This window comes from Aythya ferina (assembly GCF_964211825.1).
Source record: "Aythya ferina genome assembly, chromosome: 17".
Taxonomy (NCBI): Eukaryota; Metazoa; Chordata; class Aves; order Anseriformes; family Anatidae; genus Aythya; species Aythya ferina.
The window spans coordinates 3,998,372-4,021,656 of record NC_140316.1 but is presented as its reverse complement, the minus strand read 5'-3'; the positions used below and the strand labels follow the sequence as shown (position 1 = coordinate 4,021,656).

The 23,285-nt window shown below is 48.4% G+C and overlaps 4 long non-coding RNA genes across 8 annotated transcripts in view; 2 read left to right on the top strand and 2 right to left on the bottom strand.

Moving 5' to 3' along the window:
• Positions 1–10,201, top strand: part of LOC311446080 — a 42,548-nt gene extending 32,347 nt beyond the window's left edge. The window contains exons 7-8 of one of the 2 annotated variants that reach the window (XR_014698744.1): positions 4,361–4,619; positions 9,268–10,201. This is a non-coding gene — a long non-coding RNA (uncharacterized lncRNA). Of the gene's footprint in view, positions 1–4,360; positions 4,765–9,267 lie in introns of those variants that run through there. The other variant, XR_014698745.1, reaches the window with a different exon arrangement.
• LOC311446081 lies at positions 1,325–2,666 on the bottom strand. Of its 2 annotated transcripts, XR_014698747.1 has the most exons (4): positions 2,494–2,635; positions 2,230–2,394; positions 1,962–2,124; positions 1,325–1,381 (listed from the first exon to the last, which is right to left on the bottom strand). It is a non-coding gene; the product is annotated as an uncharacterized lncRNA (long non-coding RNA). The 2 variants fall into 2 exon arrangements; XR_014698746.1 differs by lacking the exon at positions 1,325–1,381 and having other exon boundaries at positions 2,001–2,124; positions 2,494–2,666.
• LOC311446083 lies at positions 3,373–4,972 on the bottom strand. The gene is made up of 2 exons (XR_014698748.1): positions 3,755–4,972; positions 3,373–3,510 (listed from the first exon to the last, which is right to left on the bottom strand). It is a non-coding gene; the product is annotated as an uncharacterized lncRNA (long non-coding RNA).
• Positions 10,202–13,068: 2,867 nt separating the features above from the next.
• On the top strand, positions 13,069–19,071 carry LOC311420577. Of its 3 annotated transcripts, none has more exons than XR_014684377.1 (5): positions 13,069–14,035; positions 14,266–14,624; positions 15,167–15,280; positions 17,110–17,337; positions 17,853–19,071. It is a non-coding gene; the product is annotated as an uncharacterized lncRNA (long non-coding RNA). The 3 variants fall into 3 exon arrangements; XR_014684378.1 differs by having other exon boundaries at positions 17,480–19,071; XR_014684379.1 differs by having other exon boundaries at positions 13,082–13,157.
• The last annotated feature ends 4,214 nt before the right edge of the window (positions 19,072–23,285 follow it).

Genomic DNA, 23,285 nt, shown 5'->3' with positions numbered 1-23,285 from the left:
TCCCTGTGCTGGGAAGCAGGTGCAGGGAATGCTTCCCAGCAGCCCTGCTCTCCTCCTGGTGGGAAGGCTGGGCTCGCTGTACCCATCAGTGCCCCCAGAGCCTCAGGAGACACGGCCAGGCCCTCAAAACACAATGAGAGGTGAGCAGCATGCAGTAACCGAGCCGTGTCCTTCTAAGACAGCCTTGATCCATGATGTTGGCTGTCAGCAAGGCCCCGCTGGGGATCACTGCAGGCGTGTTGATGCTCTGCTTCCTCTGCAGGGAGGCTCTAAGCTGCCAGGGCAGTTCTTTATCTAAATATCACCTAGTAGCTTTCACCTGTGTGCTATTAAACTGTTAATATATCAGGGGGAGAACTCTGTCAGGAGAGTGAGTTAGGAATACCTAAATGAGGTAGCTGTGTTATCATCAGTAAAATATTATTGTTATTAAATGTTCCCACCAGATACTTGGACAGCTTGTGTTACAACTGCAAAGCTAACATTTCATTATAGGAAGATATATATTCATAATAGATTGCAATTTACCAAAATACACAGAGGGCCCCAGATTTGTCAGTGTGCATTTGCTCGGCGAGAAATACATCTCACTAAAAACCAGATGTCAAAATTAACAGTAGAGCTTTTGCAACGTCGGGAAGAAAGCTGACATTTCAGAGCTGGCAGTCCAGCTGTGTTAGCGGCATCAGGGAGCCTTTGTGTTAAGTATGATGTTTAGCAGCGGAATTGCATTAGGAGTTGCTTTAAATTATAAGTTGTGGGAAATCACCACGCTGTGTTGGGGACAACAATTGCAATCAGGTGAGATCCTGGATCACTCTCCACCCCCCAGTATTTTCTCTATTCATTTACCAATGTTCCTATATGGCAAAATCTCAGAAGGTTGTAAGAGTGGCTTTGTTTGTGAGGAAATTGCTTGACATTGTCAGCAGCATCGCATTTTGGAGGCGGGTGTGGGAAACAGGAGTTTGAAAGCTCTTGCAGATGTCAGAGTGACCATTCTGAAACATAAATTACAGATACGAACCCTCCTGGTTTCTAACATGCTTTGTCTTCCTGTTAAGGTGACCTAACTTTCAGGGTCGTTTTTGGTCTGTAACTTTTTAGAACTGGTCTTATCCATGCATTTTCTCATCTCTTCCACCTGTTTGTAGCTGTTAGCTAGTAAGCCAGTCTGATGATTAGCTGACTAATTTGTTGGCACGGTTTTCTGACAGGGGAAGAAGGGTGCATACTTTTTTAAAAGTGAAGATAATTAACCATTGGAACAACATAAGCACCAGTGGGTTCTCCAGTAAGAGCAACTGTAATGTCAGGATTTTTTTCTGAGATGTCTCTGGTGTGGCAGATTGCTGTGACTCCACAGGTCTTTGGTCACCAGCTGAAAGGTGAAATGCAGTTTCTCAGAGCCTCTGAATGTATTCAGTGGGGCAGATGTGAGCACCCTCAGAGAAGAGAAGCAGCCTTGCTGCAGAGCTTTGTTGGGTGGTGACACCCCCGTCTGTGGGCAGGAGGATGAGCTGCCCTACCTGGGGATGTGGAAGGGCGAGGCTCAATTCAAGCCCTTCAAGGCAAGGTCACGTTTCCTCTTTAAATTCCAGATAGAGACTGTTGTTGACCCCAGAAGCGTTATGTGACCTTATCCACCACACAGATATTTTCCCGAGGTTTCCCATTAGAGAGGCCAAGGGGTGAGTGTGGAGGCGATGCCCACCTCTGAACCCCCCCCCCACGCCAAGAAGGGGTTTGGGGGGCAGGTACAGGGTGCTTGGTGTGATGAGCTGGGAGCAATAAGGGGAGGAACATTTAGAGGAGAAAAAAACCTCCCCAAAGCCTGTTGGGGATGTTCAGCCCTCTCCAGTAAATCACTGGGGCGTGATCTTGAGCACCTATTTTGATGTTTTGCTAAGTGGGGCCTGGCAGAGGAAGAAGTCCTTAGGCAAATCACGATGTATAAATACCTCTGCTGCGAGTGTAACGACGGCTGCGGTGCTGCCGCACGACGCAGACAGCAATAAATAGGTTCCTGAATCGGAGAGAATATCTGCTCTACTTCAGATGTGACTGCTCGAGCTACATGTACAAAGTATCCTTTGAAATAGCAGCTGTCTGTGTTATCTTCCCCTGAAAGATGAGTAATTATGAGAATGTTATAATGATTTCTTTAAAAAAAAAATAGGTCTAAACAGCAATTGCTTTTTAGTGCAGGAGATATTTAAACATCAGTACCTTGAATTGATTGAAAAGAGCTGTACTGATAATGCAATTTTGTAGCTTATGATTTGCACTGAATGGCACAGTGAATCACGACGAAAGGCTAAGATCTCAGACGTGGACCCCACGCTGCACCCATGGCTCTGAGCTGGTGCGATCATGTCACAAAGATAACTGCGTCTGTTTGAGAATAAATGACTAAATAAAATGCCACCACTACCAAAAAACAAACAAACAAACAAACAAAAAACACAACTGGAAAACACCAAGAAACCAAACCTTTTCACTGCTGAGGCCAGCCAGAATTAATGCTGGAGGGGTCTTAGTGGTGTGCTTTTGTTCTTCACTGGTGGGCACAGGGGCAGTAGCTGGCTGTGCTGAAGTACCTCTTAGGAGAGCCCTGTTCCAAAGGGCTACTCTGCATTCTTCTGCACATTCGTGCCTTCTGTATTTCTACTTTGAAGGATTTTGAATGTCACACTTGTATCAAATTTGCATTTCTTCTGCAAATTGTTTTTTTTTTTTTAACTTGCCCAAATGCAAAGCAGATTTATTCCACCTGGGTATGTAACCGCGGGTAAAGTCTCCCAGCTAGCAGGTGATATTGGTGAAATCTGGGATCGCAGAATTTGCATCTCCTTGAATCAGCACGCAAGTTATTTATTCAGGCCTCCTTGGAATGAGTTCCCTTGCAGCGTGTAACCCAGCAGCTTCAGTGCCATTTATGAGTAAGGTTGGCTGCGAGCCGCTCACAGCTCGTGTGTGTACCTGCAGGCAAGGTGAGGATGTACCTGTGCGCAGCAGAGGTGGCACATACCAAAACGAGCAGGCCTCTTTCATGCTATTCTTTTAATTCCTTTTTGCTTTGGGATGGGGAGAGGTGGTGTAAGAGGTGGGGAATTTGCTCCAGTGTGCCTGAGCTGCACCCTGAGCATCATTAATCTCTCTTTGGCTGGAGGTCAGGAATCTTCCTGTACCCTCGCTCCTGGTGCGAGGCTCTGCCTCCGCAGTGGGGTCTCAGCAACCTCACTCCTCATCCTCAAGCAAGTACTGACAGCCCCCTCGTGTTAAGTTTTGTAAACACTAATTTGTGACATCTCCCGTGACTTAAATCAAAGCACTCAAGTAAAAGTAATAATACCACTGTTAAAGGGAATGCTGCAGGAGGAGACGTCTGTCACCTGACGCTAAATGGAGACGATGCCAAGCGTGTTTCGGGAGCTGTTCCTAATGAGGAGGCACTGGGGGATGTAGCGCTGCTTTCTCAGCCCTGAAGCTATCGGCTCTGCGGCCTGCCTGGCAGAAAACAAGAAGGAAGAACATTGCTTATTTCAAGTCTGTTTTTGCGTTTTGCTCAGGTGCAGATAAAAGGAGGAGAATGACCTGGCTCCTGCAAGCACTCATTTGAATTGCAGCTGTGCAATCTGCTGCTGCGCCTGATCAAAGCGACCAAAGCCCTGTTTGTGCTAGGTGCTGTACAATTGCAAAGGTTTCTCCCTGTCCTGTGAAACCTGCAGTTTAACAGGCAGGACAGACTTACCTTAAATCATGCCTACAATATACAGCTCCTTCCTATTTGTCTCTCTTTTCATAGCCAGCCTGTTTGCCTTTCCTTCAGATTTGCATTGGTTGAGTTGCATGCATCATTCTTCCTTTTCCTTTGTAATGCCATTAACTCTGTCGTGTTATATTAACTTTTCATGTCTGGCAATAATGGAAACAATAGAAGCTCAGTGGTGTTAATTGTCCAAGAAATTTCTGTAAGCATTGTCAGTATAACCAGAACACAAACTCCTAGGCAGGTAGCTGAGCTGGTTGTACCCATCTGCTGTATTCAAGCATGTTGAAGGATAAAGCAAGCCTCTGTCAACATAGAAGAAGCCCAAGCAAAGTGGGAAAGCAGACAGGATTACCACTAAGAGAAACATCAAGTTGTGTAAATTCCCAATGCCATGAGAGGAGCAGGCAGCAGGAGGAAACGCCCAGAGGCATTGCTAGTGTCTGAGCTGTAGGCTGGGAGCAGGTGGGATTCAGCCAGCAAGGCTCACTGTAGAAGCCTGGCATGTGTCTTGGTGGGGGCAAAGCTAGCAGAAGACTGGAGTTACAGCTCTCCAAATCACTTCTGCTTCTACTCTCCTCTATTTAGCTTCTTGGAAGTGGTATCTGTTGGAGAATGCAGAGCTGGATGTGACTCCAGGCTCCTGAAATCCGTATCACCAAGTCAAATGGACCGACATCTCACCGGGAGCTTGGTCTGAGCAGTGATCCTCCCAGAACTGTCCGTGTATCCTCTGACCTGAAAGTGTAAGCAGTGACTGCTCCGTGAGGCTGCTGGAGTTGCTCACACACCCACCAGCCTGAGCCCTGGCCTGGCTGCAGCTCGGCGGTGGCGGCGGCGCAGTCAGGTACGTGGGATGGGCACTGCCGCCCATCCTGGGGCCAGGGGCTGGCTTGGAGCTGAGGTGTAGAAGACTGGTGCCACATGCTGCCTCTACCTGTTCCTAGTGCTCACAAATCATTTATTAAAAGGTTATAAATTTGGGCCGGTGCTGTAGGTGTCAAGAGTGTTTCCAACATTTTGCCTTTGCATTTCCTTTTTTTTTTTTTTTTTTTCTTTGTAACTGAAAACCCACACTTTTTGGATGCCTCTATTCCTTGATTAGGGGAAAGCCAATCTAGTAAGTCAGAGTGCTTCTACCATGGAAATATTTAGCACCAGCTCTGGCATATTTATGTTGGCTCCCTGATTAGACAAAGTGCCAGCCTGTCCTTCGCAGCCTTAATTATCACAACTTCAGGCCAGTGTTGCCTGCTTGCAGCATAATCCCACGGCCTAGAGTGAACTCTGAAAATGCTTAATTAAATGACATTCCACAACAGATTAAAGAGTCAGAAGCAGAAGATAAAGCAAATGGGAGGCTGTGACCAAAGGAGTAGCAGGTGCTCTTCCCTTTCAGGATAACACTTCTGACTTTGATTATTTCACCTTGAGCATGTTAGAAATAACAGCACTAATTGATAATGTTTGAGGGTCTGTACTTGGTTGCTCGCATTTTCTGTGCAAAGCGGTTCAGAGGTGTCTCATCTCTCCTGGCTGCTCCATCAACAAGCTCTGTGGAGCCTCCCTGATCTGTGTCAGCTGTGGATGCCTCGTCTCTGCAATCATGTAAATTATGACCTGACCGTGAAGCCCACTTGTGTGAGCAACCTCTGTATGCCAGGTCATTGCCTCTTTTTTGTTTGATATTAAAAAGAAAACCAAAACCTCTCCCTAAAAAAAAAGCGTGCACATATTTGGAACAGGAGTGATCAGCTTGTGTTATGGAGTCCCCCTGGGAGCCACAGCCTACGTCTAACCACAGCATATCAGCATACGAACGCGGCAGATAATGTTACACTGCATAGATTAGGGCTCAAATCTTCAGCAAATCTGTTCGTAGCAAGAAAATGACAGCAAGGGGGGCATGTGTGGTGCACTGAGCATATCTCATTCAAAGGCCAATCTGTAAAGGCAGTTAACACTAATATTGTGTTTTATCATATTACTCTTCAATTATTTGCTCCAACAGCTCTCTTGTCTTAGCTGAATAAACTGGCTGTGCAGAAGCTGACCTGGAGTAATTTCCTCTTTGCAAAGAGAGGTGGATCATGGGTGGATGTCGTGATGTTTCTGCGGGTTTGATTTGTGTGCTTTGTGTCCTTCTCTAGTCCTGTAACGTAATTTCAGCAATTAAACTACAGGAGGGGAATGAATTAAATGTTCGTGCTAACACAGGAGCCATCATCGGGAAATAAAACACAGAGGGTGAGGATGCTCCCAGCCAGAGCCCTCGGTGGGTGGGAGGTGATGTGCCAGGGTGGTCAGCACACGAGGGCTGGAGGGGGCTGTGGCTGGGCACCATGGGGGGGTCGCATCCACCCCCAGGGACCTGAGCCTGAAGCATCTCTCTTATCTTGCAAGTGGAAGGGCTTTAGCGGTCCCAGCCTAATCCCCAGTGCATATTTTGCCCACGTTACAAAACATACCACCTGATTTGACATGACTGGAAGATTTGGGTGAATGGAGGCAAGGATTTTATTTTATTTTTTTTCCATTTGATAGCAGAAAGAACGCGGATTATTCCCAAACTGCATCAGCTCAGATGTGCAGGGGAGTTTAGCACATAATTTTGCTCTCTCTGAAATGGAGAAGATAGATATGTATTTTTGCTGAGCAGGGCTATTCAGGTGGTGAGCTCTTAATGCCAGGGCTGGCAGGCTGCATGCTCCTGCTTTGGCTGCTTCAGCTGCTGCCCCATGACTGGTCCCCGCGGGGCGCAGAGCAGCACCGTGGAGCACATACCAGCATCAAACCAGCCCTAAGCCTCGTCTCCACTGGGGTTCGTCTGCACGCTGAGACGCTTCCGCAGAGAGCAGTCATCTGCCTGAGTGCAACATGACTTTACTGAGCACAGGGCATTTACCAACATTAACATTTATCATCTGCTATCACAGATTTCCTTTTTTTTGCAAATGCAAAGTAGAAGAGTTTAAAAGAAGCGAGTGAAATCTTACAGCAAAAACCTCTTTTTAGGTATTCCATGGAGAAATAACCTGTGGCAATACATGTGGCGTTAAGGATTTTTTTTACTTAGAGGTGTTTTATGCTTGGAGCCAACAAGTCTGCACTGATTCCTATTCAGAGCTTTACAAGTGATAAAAAGCATCAGTGTAGATTTGTTTCCTTTATTCTATATTTACAATTTTTCCTGTAAATAAACTGTAAGCCCATCTCGCTCCAGTCCAAAGCCCCAGTTAGAGCACTCTCTGCTTCCCATGACATCTCTGCTCCATCTTGCAGTGTGCAGCTCCTGGCTGCTTTGCTCGTCGGCTGGGTAGAAGATCAGCCTGAGTCAAAGCCTGGGGCTCTTGCCCCTGCTTAGCCTGCATAAGGCTTTTTTTTTTTGTACGATTGCATGTACAAACTCGGCCTCAGCACTGGGCTTTTATCCTGGCCTGCGTGCAGCACAATGTGCAGACCCCGTCCCAAGGCCTCTTTTGTGGCTGGAGCAATACAAATGTCTTTGGATCCAGCCTTCATTCTTGAAAGCACTTCTTTGAACTCTTTGGACCTTCACATGTCCTCCAGACTTTCGTTTAATGCACTATTTTGGTTTGCGTTGTTTTGTTTTAAAAGATTTCAGGTAAGATTTCAATGAGCTGGGGATGTATCAAAGTATAAAATACTTGCTTGAGTCTTAATCAATCCAAACTGTTCTCTCAAGAAGGAAACATAAAGGCTGTTAAAGCAGGCCAGACACTTACAAGGCAGCAGATGTTTCTCTTTATTGTCAGAACAGCAATCTTTATTAAATACCAAAGAAAGCCCTATAAATCCGGGAAGGCGGTTGGGTCTATGCTGAGGACACCTCTTCCTCAAGCCAAACAATCTTTCTCTAAGTCTTTTTTTTTTTTTTTTTTTTTTTTTTTTTTTTTTTTTTTTTCCGGCTGATCCTTCAATGGCATTGCAATGACATGAAAGCAAAAGGGAAAAACGAGTATTTAACCATGGAAATAACCTGATGGTTTAAGCTTGAGAAGAGACGGGAAGCGAGGGGAAGAGCTGACACGGTGCCTTTCACAGCCATGCTTCCTTCCTGCTGGTGCCAGGACGAAGGCAGGGCTGTTCCAGGGGGCCCCTGGAGATGCCCCAGATTTAGCAGTGGGCTGGTGCTCATGGCCACGACACAGTTAATATCTTGGCAGATCTTCTCCCAGAATGTGTCTGGAGAAAAGCAAACAACGTGTTGTTATTGCCTGGGAACAGCAGGGCTGGGCCTCTGCAGGATGGGGAAGGCTCTTCCTGGGCGAGCGGGAGAGCGTGGGGTGTAATGAGCCTGGTAGTTTTCATTAGCATTACTAACAGCATCTTCCACTTTTAAGAAACAAGAACGAGATTTCATGAATTAATAAAAGGAAGATTGTGATTGACTAAGCAAAGGGTGTGCCAGTCTGTGCAGCTGGTCCGTCTTAACTAGGTAATGTCCATAGATACGGCGTTAATTCAATTCTCAGTTGAAATACTCCAGAGGAAATGTCAGATCAATAATGTAGAAAAGGGCAAAGATTTGCTAAGCCTGGCTGACTTGCGTATGTTAACTACCGTGAGAGAGATATGGATAAATGCTGAACATTAAGGTGAGTAATCACAACTGTCTTGGGTGTCTGAAAAAATTTTCTGCATAAAAGCTATACAAAACAAACGTGTTTCGGGCGCGAAGCTGGGAGTTAAGGCAGCAGCTTCTTATTTCACGCACAACTCCGCAGCTAACATCCCGGGGGTTGCTGCTTTTCTGGAAGAGCACAACAAGCCTTGCAGACATTGTCCCACCGTCCCTACCTGATGCATAGTCTCTGATCCTGCCCCAAGCCAGGGCCCTGCACCAGCACAGATCTGAGCCGGCGTGTATACGCACCAGCACTAGCTCTTAGTTGCTTTAAGCCTTGGTTTGCAGCATCTGTTTTGTTGCTGTTGTTGTTTTGTTTGGGATTTTTTTTGCCAGCAGGTTGTGTGGGTGCAACTCCTACTGGCTGCAGCCTGTGGCCTGGGAGATGCTAAGGAGATGAGAAACCTTACGCCTGTGCTCTGGAGCTGCCGTGAGCTCTGTTTCCTTTGGAGCTTTCTGCTCGGTGGTGTGGGCTGCTCTGCCCAGCGCCAGGCAGGGCTGGATTCACCCCTCAGCGTCCAAACCTGGCTGGTCATCCTGGCTGGAGCCCATCACGGCCTGGAGATGAGCGGCATCCTGAGTGTCACTGGCTGCAAACACTTAAGGGATGGGCAGGTTCAAGGCAAATGCCTCCTTCCCTCACCCACAACCTCCTCTGTGACCAGAAGCTGTGCCAGCGCAGTCACGGCTAGCAGCCCTTCCCTCCAGTGAAGACAAGAGCAGACAACTTTTTTGGCCTTTGGGCCTGAATCTCAGCAATATAACAGTTGCAAAGAATTTCTTTTCACACAATCTTTACTAAACCATTCAGAAACCTTGAGATTTTTTTTAATTTTTTTTTTTTTAGATAACGTGATGTCTTCCAGTACCAAGAGCAAGAGCTCTCCCTGAGACAGTGCCTGTGTGGAGGCTCTGGGAACGCTGTGATTTCAGAATTGCCAAAACAAACAACAGGTGCCTGCACTATTTTGCAAGTAGGAGCTCCTCAAATGTCAGGCTTTGGCAGAGCAGATGCTTCCTTACAACACCAGTCTTCTTACCCCAAAGGCCCCTAGAAACTTGGGTGGTGTATTTACAGTAAAGAAGGCAGAGTTGGAAAATATTTTGAAATCACCTTTGATGAAGAAGTCTTTAATGTGCCTCCCCAGCTACTTGTTCAGCTGCTTAATTTCTGCTTCTAACAGAAGTATGGATCGGTATCAGGTTGAAGAACAGCCGGAGAAGGCACACCGTGACTCAGAGGACTCATAATAGCCTTTTCCCTTGGGGCTTGGCTTACCTGCTCTGGAGAAGTGTGCATGGGTGAGGCTGCACCGAGGTCGCTGTACCAGTACAAACCTGTGGTTCAGAAACACGGCGAGATCGGAAAAAGTGCTTACAGCCCTGCAATTAGTCCTTATTCAGGTGCTGCACGAGCCGCGCTGATAACCAGAGTTTGCTGTGGGGGTCGCTAACAGCAGGCGTGCTGCGGTGGGCGAGCTGAGCGGTGCAGCCCTACGAGTGGGACCTCTTTACTTCTGCAAGGGATAAAACTCCAGCCTCTGGCTGCTTTGGGAGCCAGCAGCACCATGAAGTGATCTCCCTCTGCTCCAAAGGGCAGCTCGTGCCTCAAGAGCCTCCCAGCTCGGCGCTGGTTTCCTAGTGGGGTGGCGATGGGCAGGATTTGTCCCCTCTGTGCCGGGGTGGGGAGAGCAGCACCGAGGGGCCGGGGTGCTGGGGGCTCCCTGTGCCTGCTGGCCTCTGGCTGGGCTGCTCCCAGTCACATTTTAAGAGGAAAGAAAAGAGCTGACAGAGCTGGAACCGCTTTAAGGTGGAACCGAAACAATAGCTTGTGGCCGTCTGAATCAGTTCCCTTGTTTCATAAATTTGACTCAGAGCTGAGCATTTCAGAGCCTCAGAAAGAGAAGGCTTATTTCAATTTTGGTTCTAATAATGGGCAAAGGTCACGGCAGCTGGGAGGAGAGGGGAAATGAAAGGCATGGGCTTGGCTATTTTCTCAGAACCAGCTTCACCCGTTCCTGGTTACGATCTCAGCAGAATAACAACTTGATATTAAGCAAAGCCAAGAAATGAAATTAACACATGCAAAATTACATTACAGCCATGGCAGGAGTCCTAGTGCTGCGCGGTGCAAGGCCTCCTGGTGCAAAGTGGCAGGGGCAGCGAGGAGGAGCAGAAGGCTGGGAGCTGAGCATCTCCCTGCTGCACCCAGGCTGGCCCCGAGCTCCTTGCTCCTCTGGTCCCAGAGATTTTCTTTGCCTTCTTGGAGCTGCCTACAGCCTGTTTGCTCTTCATCCACCCCAGGAAAGCAGAACCCAAATACCTGCATGTGCTCACTTCCAAAGCGCTGTCCCTAGGGACTGCCCCGAAGGTTTGTGACAGCAGCTTGCCTTGCAAAGTCATTAATCCAGTGCTGGTGGCCAGGGAAGCCCAGCGCCTGCTGCCCTTGCCAAGCTTCCTAGAGAGCCTGCTGGAAGTACAGCACATCCCTTGCTGTCCCCACACAAAACATGGGCAGATGTATGGAAACAAGGAATGGGAGAGCAGGATGCATTTCTATACATGTTAGTAAGAACAGGACACCTCCTAAGAAGCAATTATACCTGCAGAGGCCAGAAGAGCTGGAGGAACACAACAGCCCTGCAGCCACGGGGAGCCTGCCCAGCCTCCCTGCTGCTGCCCCAGGCTCCGGGACACTGATGGGTGCTGCTGGAAGCTGTCAGCAGTAACATCAGCTACTGCTCCTGGGGAATTAACCCAGCACCAGGTGCTTTTGTACCTCTGACTGCCTGTCTGAAGCCATCGCGTGGGGCAGGGGTGGGCAGATGTACCAGGCTGCCATTTCTCTGCCAGACTCGACTGCTGCGAGCCGCTGCCAATGAGCCGATGTGCCAGCTTTGACACCTGTGGCTCTGGTGTTGCAAACCAGGTTTGCAGAGAGCCGAGATGAATACGGGTTTTCCCGTGATGTGGTTAACAACATCATTTACTTCGGAGGCTCCTGGGACAGCGCTGACACTCGCTTCAGCAGCTGAAGTGTTTAATGTGTGCTCCAAGATGCTCTCTAAACACAGATAGGACTGAGTGACACAAATGTATTTGCTGAACATTTTAGGGTTAGCACGCTCCACAGCAGCACAATCAAATAATTGTGAGTGTTGGAAGCGGCTCTGTAAGAGGATCATGATTCTGTGAGTGCTCATGATTATTAAATACATCACAAATTTCCCTCTCTGTATTTTTCATACCTTCTTTCTCAAAGTATTACTCACATAATTTTCCCTCTGAAAGCTATTACGAGTGAATCACCTCTAGCTTGAGCGAGCAAACATGACCAAGTGTTTATTCTGTTCACAGATGGGCAATTTTAAGCCCAGATCCTGACCTTAAGAAAGTCCCCGAGCAAGGCTGGTGGATAAGCCCTGGCAATACACTGGTCCCTGGAGCATCGTGACTCAGAGGCACATTTCTTATTAAAACGTTTCTGCTTTTACCTCGAGGCCGTCGCGTCCTGCTGACCAGCAGCCGTTTCCCATCCCAGCCCAGGCACCAAAGGGACCCCAGCCCCATCACCCTCGCTGCTGTCAGGCCGAGGGCTGGGAGAGCAGGGAAGTTCTGGCTGCTTTCTGTAGGCAATGAATCCAAGTCACTGCACGTCCACATGCTGCTCCAGTGGGAGGAATACAAGGAGCATCCCCAGGGCAGCTGGAGGACAGGGAGCAGAGGCTGAGCCTCAGCTGTGCCGCCCCCGCCCTGCCTCCCAGCCCAAGTTTGGTAGGATTTGCTCCTTGGATCAAGCTCTTTTTTTTTTTTTTTTTTTTTTTTTTTTCCATTCCTTTGGCTCCCAAGTTCAGCAAATTCGTTCTGCAGTGACAGCTAATGGAGGGCAGTGTGTGCTGCCTGTGAAAGCCTCTTTGTCGCCTGCTGCTAATCGGAGCCGTTTTGCAGCCTCTCTGAACGCTTTTGTCTCGAGTTTTGTTTTCAGTTCAGGTCTTGCCACCGATCTCACATGGTTTCCTGGCTGGCAGAATAATCTCTAAGCTTAGCAAACAGCAGGCTTACAGCTTGTCAAATGAGCAGGTGAGGGAAACCGCACGCCCCGCGAAGGCAGGCAGCGGGTACAGAGCTGCACGTGGGCTGGGGAGCCCGGGGGTCAGGGCAGGACTGGAAATAAAAACCAGCAGAGCAAAGGCTGGTGGCCCAAACCTCCCTATGGACAACTTGCAGGGAGGAAGAGACTCTGGCAGGAGACCAAGAGCTCTGGTTGCTGGTGCTGGTGTTTATCTGTAGCAGCGAGGAGAGATAAAAGGGGAGAACAGCAGGCGAGGCGAGCATGGGGCTGGGGAAGTCGCAGCCTGCACATTGTGCATTGCCTGGCCATGGGCAGGGTGGGCACCGGCTGCTCGGCAGCCCCCCGAGACCTGAACATGCTCAGCCCATGGAGGCTGGCCAGAAGGAGGCTTTGTCTTAGCTTGGGAGCAGGGGTCCTAAAAGCTCCTGAGCTTTGGAAGTGGGGTTTAATTATTAGCTAATTGGCTGGGGTGTATCTCGTTTGTAATGAGCGAGGAGAGCAGGGACAGGTGGCTGTGGTCAGCAGAAGAGGTTCTGGCAATCTCCTACTTAAGGCTGTAGAAGAAGCCCCCCAGGCTGGCTGGCTGGCTAGCTGGGATTTCTGGGCTGCTCTGGGGTGTGCTCTCAGCCTGTGGGGTGGCTGTGGGCTGGGGTCCCTTGCTTTGGGTGAGGCTTTGGTGATTGTTTGGATGGAAAAGAGTAAGGTAGCATGCATTACCTTGGGGAGGAGAGGGCTTTATAAGCTAGGTAACCCACTTTTGGGAGGGTCAGAGGGAGAGTAAATCCAAGTGCTTGCAATTCTGTGAGCCTCAAACTCCCTGATGAGGCTGCTGTAGGGCAAAGTATGGGTAGTCCTAATCTCATGTTGGTTTTTGCTTATGGCATGTAATTTAACTGTTTGTTAGTATAATTTTTGCATGATATAGCTGTGAGATGCTGTCTCTATAAAAGCAGTGTAAGAGTGCCCTGTGCCCAAGGGGCTACAAGGTCAAATCCCAGCTGATATCTTACAGGAGCTTTGGGGTAGCTGAAAGGGTTGAGGCTCTGTCTCAGGATGTCTCTCCTCTTGCCCTGCTGTAGGTGTGCTGGATAGCAGCTAACCAAATAATCTATCTGTGCTCCAGCCTGTGCTGGACAGATGAGAATATCAGCAGTTGGCTATCTTATGGCTCCCACGTAGATCGGCCCAGTAAAAGTTATGAGGGCGTGGTGATGGGATCAGTGTTAAAACATGGGGAAAAGTTGGGGAGGGGGACAAATCAATAGGATTGACTTCAGGGCTAAAAGACAGCCACTTAGGGTTCAGACCTGGTAGCACTCTGTAGTATTACAGGGTGCCCATAGGGGTCTGCCTGAAGCTGGGGTGGATTTGTTGATCTGCTCTTACCTTCTGGGATGGCTGATGTTAACTGAGACTTGTGAGGTGCCCAGACACTGCAGCGATGGGTGCTGTAGAAATTGGAGGCAGTGGGAATACTGGTATTCATGGAAAGCTTTTATAAACAAGCCCTGGAAAAACATGGGAAAAAACTCTTCATAAATAAGTAAATAACTCTTCATAAATAAGAAATTCTCTCTTTTTTTATAACTAGAAACTTTAAAAAGTAACTATTGGCCAAAAATGTACTTTTGTACACTCTTTAACAACCCCCTTTGTTTTTCATCTTATCTGATGGTAGAACTGATCAGAATGAACACTTTCTGATAACAGCTGTGTATTTGCCAATTGTTTAAACAAATGCTTGCAAGCTCTCCCTTCAATGTTTGCCTTCAGGGGTGGCAGAGGACAGGAACTGCCTGTGCCCGCAAGCTGTAAAGACCCAAGGGAAGATGCACAGGGCCTGAAGGGGAAAATACCTCATGTACAGGTCTAGGCTGCAGTTCAGTTCCTGGCAATGATGTACAAAACCATGAAAAGGAGTATATGGGGCTGGAGGAAATGGAAGTGGTTCCCAAGAGGCACATGGAGCACATTTAAAAAGCAGCTGTGTGCTTTGGGAAGTTTTGCAGCAGCATTGCTCCCCTGCAGGATGGATACTCCCTGCTGCCTGGCTGGTTCTCCTGAGAACTGGGAGCTTCTGACCTGATGTTGACTTTCTGCAGCTTGAATCCTGGTCCTGAAACAAGCCTCAGGTGGGTCTGGAGCATGGGTGAGTCTGTTTGTCTCCAGCTTTGGGTCAGCTAATTTTGCTATGTCTTTTTGTTTTGCTCTCCAAGCTTCACCATCGTAGCCTGTCAGTATTTTTAGCACAAGGAGAGACAAAGCCTCAGATTTGGATCTTGGAGATAGGTGTGCAAATGAAAGGTTTGTTCCTGATAAAACGCAGAGACTAGCACGGGGAGAGAACAGTATGTGCCTGAGCCACTGATGTCACATTTGTTTGATATGTTCTTCTGGATGGCAAGGGTAGGGATGTGTTTGCACACGTTGGTATTTGGCTGCCTCTGGTTTGCTTTCTGCAGAAGCAGTGATATGAAAGGGAAAGGTGAAATGGGAACTGGGAAGCCTGAAGCTTGTGCAATTAAAGAGCAAGTCATTATGCCATAATCTAATGGAAACTAGTGGTACAGTAGGTGCCAGTAGATAAAACTTCTAGTTTTGGCTTTGCTGCAGATCAGCGGGGTAACCTTGATTGGCATTTCACCACTCCTTCCTTCTGCCTGTGCTGCTTCAGGGTCTGTGCCGCTGCTTCTGATGATGTGAGCTGTCTGGGTGAGGAAGAGGTTCTTGAGCTGTGATGCTCAGAGGCATTGTGGCAGCCCCAGCCCAGCTGCATCCTTTTTATGGGGTAAAAGTGTTTCTTTATCCTCTTTCTCCTTGCTAGAGCTGCTCCTATGGGTTTTCTGGGGTGTTGCAGTGGGGAGGGCACCGAGCATCCCAGCAGGGACTGGTGTTAGCAGGAGCGAGGTCTACAGGGCCACCTGCATCTCATCCCTGTGTCCTCATCGGTAGCACAGAGCAAATCCCTCACAAGTGAAGTTCCTAAACAAACAAATGTGGAGCTATTTATTTCTATTGTTGCAGAAGTGCTGCGGTCTCAGGCAGGATTTTGTATTCACTGTTTGCATCTGCAGCCCTGCTGTGCTGGGGGACGCGCTGCCTTCCCTTGCTCAGCCTGGCCACTAAAGCACTGCAAGAGGTCCCCTCCTGAACCCCCCCCCCCCCCCCGAGCCCCTCTTTCCCTGCAGCCCCCAGGCCGTGGAGCTATGCTGGCCACCTGCTGAATGGGGCTGTCAGAAAGGAACACGCTCTCCTCTTTGGGTGGAGGGAGAAGAAAAAGATGAGCAAATGCCGTTCTCCCTTGGAGCTATAATAACACAGCAGTGCAACTGAGGATGCAGCTGTGGTTCAGAGGGGGTTTATTTTTATTTTTTTAATACCCCACTGGGAGTTCAAACAATGTGCCAGGGCTACGTTGCCTTTTGTGGGGAGCGGCTTCTCTCTCCACCCTCTTTTTTTTTTTTCTTGAAGCATTTTAGTCATTCCATGGCAAACATAGCTCATTTGGATAAAAGCCTCTGCTGTGACATCCCCAGCCTGGGTATGTGGGGTTGTTTGTTTCAAAGCAATAGTCTGGGAGAATTTATTGAACTGCCCCCCCATGCCTCCTGCGTAAATTAATGAAATGGATGTCCTGTGGCACTTGTTAAAAAGCAATATATCCTCTCTCTCATGGTTATTGCTTCGAAGGTAAGGGGGAGAAGATGCCATGGTTTAGTTTTGTGGTAGGACAGCAGGAGAAACTCCTTTCCCCCTGGTGCTCAGCCTCTGGTGCAAGGTGCATCCCTGCAGCAGCCCAATGAGCCAAAGATGACCACAAAGGCCTGATCCTGCTGCACGTCCCAGGTGTGCTCACACCCTGGGCAGCGTGTTGTAAGGGTAGGGTGGCACCTCCAGTAGCACATATCAGGGCTGTGGCTGAGGCGCGGAGCCTGGGCTGGCTTTGTGCACCCTGTCACCTGGTGACAAGCATGCGGTGGTGATAGCCCACACTTACTGGTGCTGGGGTATCTCAGTGCTCTGCAAATCCTGATTAAACAAATGTCTTTTTTTTTTTTTTTTTAAATCCCCATATTGCCAGGATGTGGTAAAGCTACTTTCTTAATCTCTCATGCTGAATCAATGGCAGGGCTGCAGATAGAAGCAGGCGCCCTTGAGCTGCTCGCTGCCTTTTGCTAGGCTGCTGACTCACAGCCAGGGCACTTCTGAGCCCTCGTGGCCTTGAGGGATGCCTTGCAGGCTGGGGCAGCCAGGGCACAGCTGGAAGAGTTAACTGGGGACAGCAGGCACAGCATCTGCCCCTTCTGCATCCTCTTCTGCAGAGCCATCCTGCATTGTGGCAGTATCACGGCATGAAGGGGCGTCCTTCCCTCCTTGCTCCTTACCCTGACCCTAGGAGTACCCCTGGCCTTCCTTCTGACCTGGGGCTCAAAGTGTGGTGTCTGGTTTGGGTGAGATTTGGCTGTGAGGGGGCTGCAGGAAGGCTCAGACGTATTTAACTTCTACTGGAGCTGTAGAGCAGAAAGGGCTGTGAGGATGTGGTTGATAGGCACTTAAGCGCTGCCTTTGAAACCACAAACCCCAATCTCTTTTCTTATTTTGTCATTGCTTTTGCAGGGATAATGCAGAAATGACTTGGTTTGTGGCATTTTCCAAGAACCAAACAGAATTATGGGCTGGCTGTAAATACCATGGAGGCTGGAAGGGGCCCGGGAGCCAGGCATGGGGATTTGTGCTGGAGCACTGTGGGGATGTCCCGTGCAGCATGGGGGGAGCGGGGGCAGAGCAAGCAGTCAGAGGGCTGGCAGGAGCCTCGCTGCCCCCATCAGCTGGTGGGGGAAACAGGTGAGTCTCTTATCGCTGCACCCAGTGTATTTTGCAACTGGGTTTTAAGTCTTCCTGTTGCAAAGTGCATTTGGCACAGCAAAAACCCACTTGTGCTCAAAGAGGTGAGATGGACTAAATGCCACCTTGTCACCATCATCAGTGCAGGCGCTTAAATCGTCGTGTGGCTTTAGCACTCGGCACTGAAGATATAAATCACAGGGGTAAAAGCTTCTCCAGATGTGGGCTCTGTGCAGATAAGGGTGTGGTTTCATTAACTCTTCTCCACATACCACTGTTCTAAGCAACACCAGCTGCCTTGCTGTGCTCACCCACCAGTGCAACCCTCTTGGTGGTCCTGTCCCTGACCAGCCTCCCCTCCCCATGTACGTCCTGCATGGGGAAGCCACAAGGACTGGTGCTTTGGGGGCAGGAAAATGTTTAATTTGTGCGTACTCACTAGAGAAAGCTTCTTCATCTGTCTCCCTGCGCCACAGCACCCACCAGGAAGGGTTTTCTTTAATTCTCTGTCACAGGGAGGACCTCAAATGGCCGTGTGGGATGTGTGCTGGCTTTTCCTGCTGATACCATCCTGATGGTAACTGGGGCCTTGTGGTTGGAGTCCTTGATCCAAAACTTGTCATAGCACGTCACAGCGGTGGCTCTGTCCTTCAGCCTGAGTATTAAGCCTGGTGACAGATGCCAGCCCTCCCAGCTCCGTCATGCTCCCTGGGGCAAGCCAGCCTTTTGCGTGCTACTCAGGTTTTTAGTGTAGTGTCGGGGAAAGGCATGAGCTGCTCTTCCCATATGGGTTTGCTTCCAGTGTGAGAATGCAGAAGCTAATGGGGAAACATGCAGATACAGAGGGGCTGGGCCATGTTTGGGGGAAATCCTGTGCCCTGGAGCTGGGGTGGCATGTGCCAGCCCTGCCTGGCTCCTGGGACCCGAGTGCCTGTTGCCATGGTGGCCCCAGGGCTCGGGGACTCATCCTGCCTCACCTCTGTACCCAACAGCGAAGCAAGGAAGATGTTTTCTTTGCCTTGTTTATTCACTCTGGGAAAAGACCCATTCTTGTAAATTTTATGAAACAGAAGGTGAAAGCTGGAGTGCCTTGAGGCTGTAAAGGAGGGGAGAAAATGGTTCAATTCAGTTCCTAAAACAGTGCTGTGTTTAATTCATCAACCTAAGTAGGACTCTTGAACCTCTCTATGCAACAAATTATTACCTGGTAACACCAGGGAAAAGGATTTGCAAACCTTTCCCAGGTATCCAGAACATCACAAAGCTCTGCAGAATTACAGCCTGAAACTTAAACCCCAAACCACTTTTGAATGGCAGGTTCTAAAAAAGAGCTTAGGAGCAAAATGCCTGAACATGCACATTTTGTAGGTGGATGAGCAGTAGTGAAGTGTGGCGTTTTCTGCCTTTCAGAGGTATTTTAGTGGGTTGGCTGATCCTGGCCTCCCAAGGTAATGAGTAAGGCTGGGAAATGATACCTGTGGCTTCAGGTGGAGATTGAGGAGAAAGGTGGCAGGAGGAGGAATGAAAGAGCAGGGAGCTTTGTGGGGACTAGAGGTGGAAGTATTGGTTACTTGGGTGGAGGGACTGGGCAGGAGGTTAGCCCTGTTGGTCCTGCAGTAGCAGGTGGGTGCCCTGGAACCTCTCCCATGCCCTGTTACCATTGTGAACCCAGGAACATCCATAAAGTGCTGGTTTTTAAAATTAAAAAAAAAAAAACTTTTTTTTTCATCTCTATGACAACTAGAGTTAGAGCTATCTTCTTTCACTGAGGGGTTTCTTAATGTCCCTATGTGTTGGAACCTTGCTCGCTCTGCCCGTCTTTCCAGAGAGGCCTCACTGTTCTTATATCCCAGCAAATAAGGATGGGAGGGGGAAGCTTTCTTCTCTGCTCTGTCATAGATTAGCTGGTGTTGCTGAGGCCAAAATCTTTTGCTCCAAAAATCCTGATGTCCTGACTTATTCAAGGCAGATTCTATGAAATTTTCCCTCTGAAGTTCAAGCCTTAAATAATAATAATTATGTTTTCCCCTTGGTTTGTCAGCACTTAAGGGGACAGCACCCAGTATGGTTTCCTTCTGGTCTGTCCGCCAGCTGCATGGGCTGGTATCTGATGGAGACCCCTGAGCTTTCACTTCATTAAATGTTAAAACCTCATCTCATTTGAAGTAAGAATCCTTGTTCCTCTGTTCCTGTTAAGCAGATTTACAGCCCAGCTCAAAGGGCAGCCTGTGATGCTATGATGTCATGGGGTATGATAAAATTTGTGCTTCACTCCCTGGTGCTCACCTCAAGCCTCTTCCACACACATGCAGACCCTAAGATATTAAACCAGCAAACGGTGTCAAAACACAACCAGGCTGCTGTGATATACAGCACCCAGAAACCCTCTCTCATGTTACATCTCCTAACCTTGGTTGCTTTGATGCTGCAGCAAAATGAACTGCAAAGCATGGCACTGGTGGATTTATGGCGGGCAAAGCTGTCTGTGATTCATGCAGCCCCAGAGTAAATATTCCAGGGAGAGGGATAAAAATGCAGCTTTCTGATCTGTTGGGCTCAAGCACCTTCATGTTTGTGTGTTTTTTTTTTTTTTTTTTTTTTTTTTGTTTTTTTGTTTTGTTTTGGTGCAAAGTTTGGGCCACAGCAATAAAATAACCCCCAGGTCTTTGGGTTTCTCCCCGGGTCTTTGGCTTTTGGAGCCATGGAGACCTTATGTTTTTCCAAGAAAGATGGGCATTGGTCAGCGACTCTTGGCCTTTGGTGTCCTCCCCATGGGGAGCTATCGATGAAACTTGAGTTAATGCCTTTAAGTCATTCAGAGCACAGCTCAACCCCTGGATCTCACGTTTTAACTAAATTGGTAACAAAACAGATCTGTCTGAATTGGCATGAGCCCCTTTGTGTGGACACTCCTAAATCAGTTTAAGAGTGGCTGGTATTGATTTTAACTTAATGTGGTTTGTTACTGAAGTAAGCTGGATCAATAGTGCTAAATAGGTGCAATTTCTTGTGTATGCCATGGGAAACGTTCATAGAAAAGAATCTCAAGGGGAAAAGGGTAAGATTTGTCTTCCTGTTGCTTCTCAGTGAGCATTTTCCATTTTTTTTATGGCCACCTTTAGGATCCCTCCCTGAAAGATCTCTCTGAATTGAGCTTTTTACATGGGAAAAGAGGATTCCTGGATCTAAATCCATCTAAACATAGGATTTCCAGTAGTGCAAATCTGTTCCGCTTACCACCTTTACCTTTGGTTCAGGAACCTGGGCAGGGAACAAGCACAAAAAGCTGCCCAAAGGCCAGGAGCTGCAGGAAGGGTTATGTTGGCTGCAGAAAGTGGCAAGAGCTGGGCTTTGCCATGGACTTTCTGCATGGCCTTGGGCAATCCATGAGGGTGCTTGGCATCACTTACCTGGGCTGGCTTTGTGTGACATGCTTAGAGATGTTCTTCCATTAATGTAGTTGAAAAGGGCGCAAAAATGCCTTTGGGGGAACCTTGGGGCCAAGCTTAGAGACCTGATAAAAAAATCTCTGCCTGGGTTGAACAAGAGGAGTAGGATTTGGGGGCCTGCCAGGAAAAAGGGAGCAGAGGCTCGCTGTAATGAGAAGCAGCTTGGTCCCCTTGTTAGGATTCAGTCTGGGCACTGCTGAATCCAATGAGGATTTTTGCCTTCAACCTCTGTAACCAGCATCTAGCTCTTACTGTCAACACTGTGGCTTTCCTTCACAAGCGTTATGCAGCAAGTTTTGCTTTCTCATTGTCTTTCCAACTCTGTGTAGTTCACTGCCGTGTTATTATAACCATCTGAGTTATAATAAATAAAACTTGGTAGCTAACAGCAATTATGGACCTGCACTGGCCATCTTGTATTAATTCCCTTGCCAATGTGGCTGGTGTGGAGCAAGAGCCTCCCTGCCCTGATAGCCTCACCAAGCTGTCAGGGGCTGGCCCAGGAGCCAGGCTGGTCCCTTTGTCCTCCTGCTGTCTCCTCCTTTGCAGCAGGATGAATCCAAATATTCACACTATAGCACCTACTGACGGACCACCTGTGTGTGAGCACTTGGTTTCCAGCAGGTCTGTGGTAGGTTGCCCTTCTTTCCCCTTTTCTGACTCTCCTCCAGGAAGGTATGCAATAGAAGTACCCTTGTATACTTGGCTCATTGCCATGCACATCTCAACCAAAACCTCATTGCCATTCCAGAAACAAAAGGTCTGTGAACTTGCTTAACAGCACAGAAACCACCAAACAAGAAATAAAGCCCAATTAAGAAAAACAAAGGAAGAGGCTCAGGATAATAGTTTGTTTGGATGAGTGGTTTCATCTGCTCTGGTTGTGGGCTACGCAAACCTGGGACTAGGGCTGGTGCAGGCAGCGAGCCTGGTGGGATGCTGGCTCTGATGGAGAGGATGTGGATCGTCCCTCCCAGGTAGGGCTGTGCCACCAGACCCCATCTGACCCCTTTACTCCTGCTGGTGAAGGTGAGCCACGAGACAGGCTGGTGTTCTCCACCACTGCCTTGGCCTGAAGCCTTGGCCTGAAGGTGGGCTGCCTCTCCTTGGGCACAGGCTGTGGACAAGTCCTCTGTGTGGTTCCATCTCACCATGGATGGTGAGTTCAGTTGTCACCTGCCCAGTGGCTGTGACACCGTGGCTGGTGGATCTCCTGCCAGGCTGTTCCTGGGGATGGCTCCATGCTTGCAGGTTTCTCCCACGCTTTCCCTTGACTTTTCCCTTTCTTTGAAGAGATGACCACTTCAAACAATAGTTCTGCTTTCTGATGCATTAAGACTTGGAAATTTGCCATTCATCACAGCTGTGTGTTTGAGCTTGTGTGATTATTTTGGGAAATGAACCATGGTAATTTGTGTGTGTATGTCTTATTGGTGAGCAGGATGTTCCCTATCTACCTCTCCCTGGCTGTGTTTGCATTTGCATTGGTTAATAAAATGGATAATGCTCAATGACTTTCTGATGGGTGAACAAGATTTGGCATACAGGATATAGTGGCTTTTCATGAAGGCTAAAATTTCATCTGGGGAGATTGAACCCTCTGTGGCAGCCATACACAATCCATAATAACAGAAGCTTTTAACCCATCCGTAATTGCTTTCATATAGAAAATGATTGCTGTAAGTTAACTTCATAATTCCGAATCAGCAGCTCTCAGTAGGATTTCAGATGCTTTAATTTGCCCTGAATTATCTGTAGAACTCATTGCATTTCATCTATGCTCTTTTCTGATTACGTTCCTTGTCACTCTGACCCAAACTTTGCCTATTTAATTCCCCCTCCCCTCCTTCTGCAAACAGACCCCTTTTCAGCAGTATCTCACTGGTGGGTGACGATGGTGACTCGTGGACAGGGTGGATGATGTGCTCTGCAGCTTTCTCCCTGGGTGTCTGGCAGCTGCTTTAAGCCTGCAATAGGCTGGGGGTGCCTCCCTAATGAGGGCCATGCAAGTGGCTGCGGTGGCCAGCAGCCCCAAAATGAGCAGGGTGGCCACTCCTCGCCTTAAGGCAGCAGCCAGCTTGCATGATCCTGAGTGACAGCAGATGAAGGGATTGCATTACAGCTTGTCTCTAGAACTGTACATCTGTGTCAGCTCTCTGCTAAATCAATAAACAGGATGCTGAAGGAAAAATACTTTTAGGCTTCTTATGTCTTTATGCATCAAACTGATTGGGCAAGGAGCAGCTTGGGTAGTGGCAGGGCTTTCGGTATGCCTGGCTGCCGGTTTTTGTCAAGTCACAAGTAAGGGCTGGGCCCTGGGAGGTGCTGGATGTGCTCTGGGTGGCAGGTTTCCCCCTGGAGAGAAGGGCTGCTGTGTGGATTCCTTTCAGTGGTGGTGACAATGCCACTGGATGGAAATCTTCAACCAAGGAGCCTGAGGTACAGCATCAAGAAGTAGGGAGAAATCACTTTGCATGTTCCAACAGACTAACAAATTAC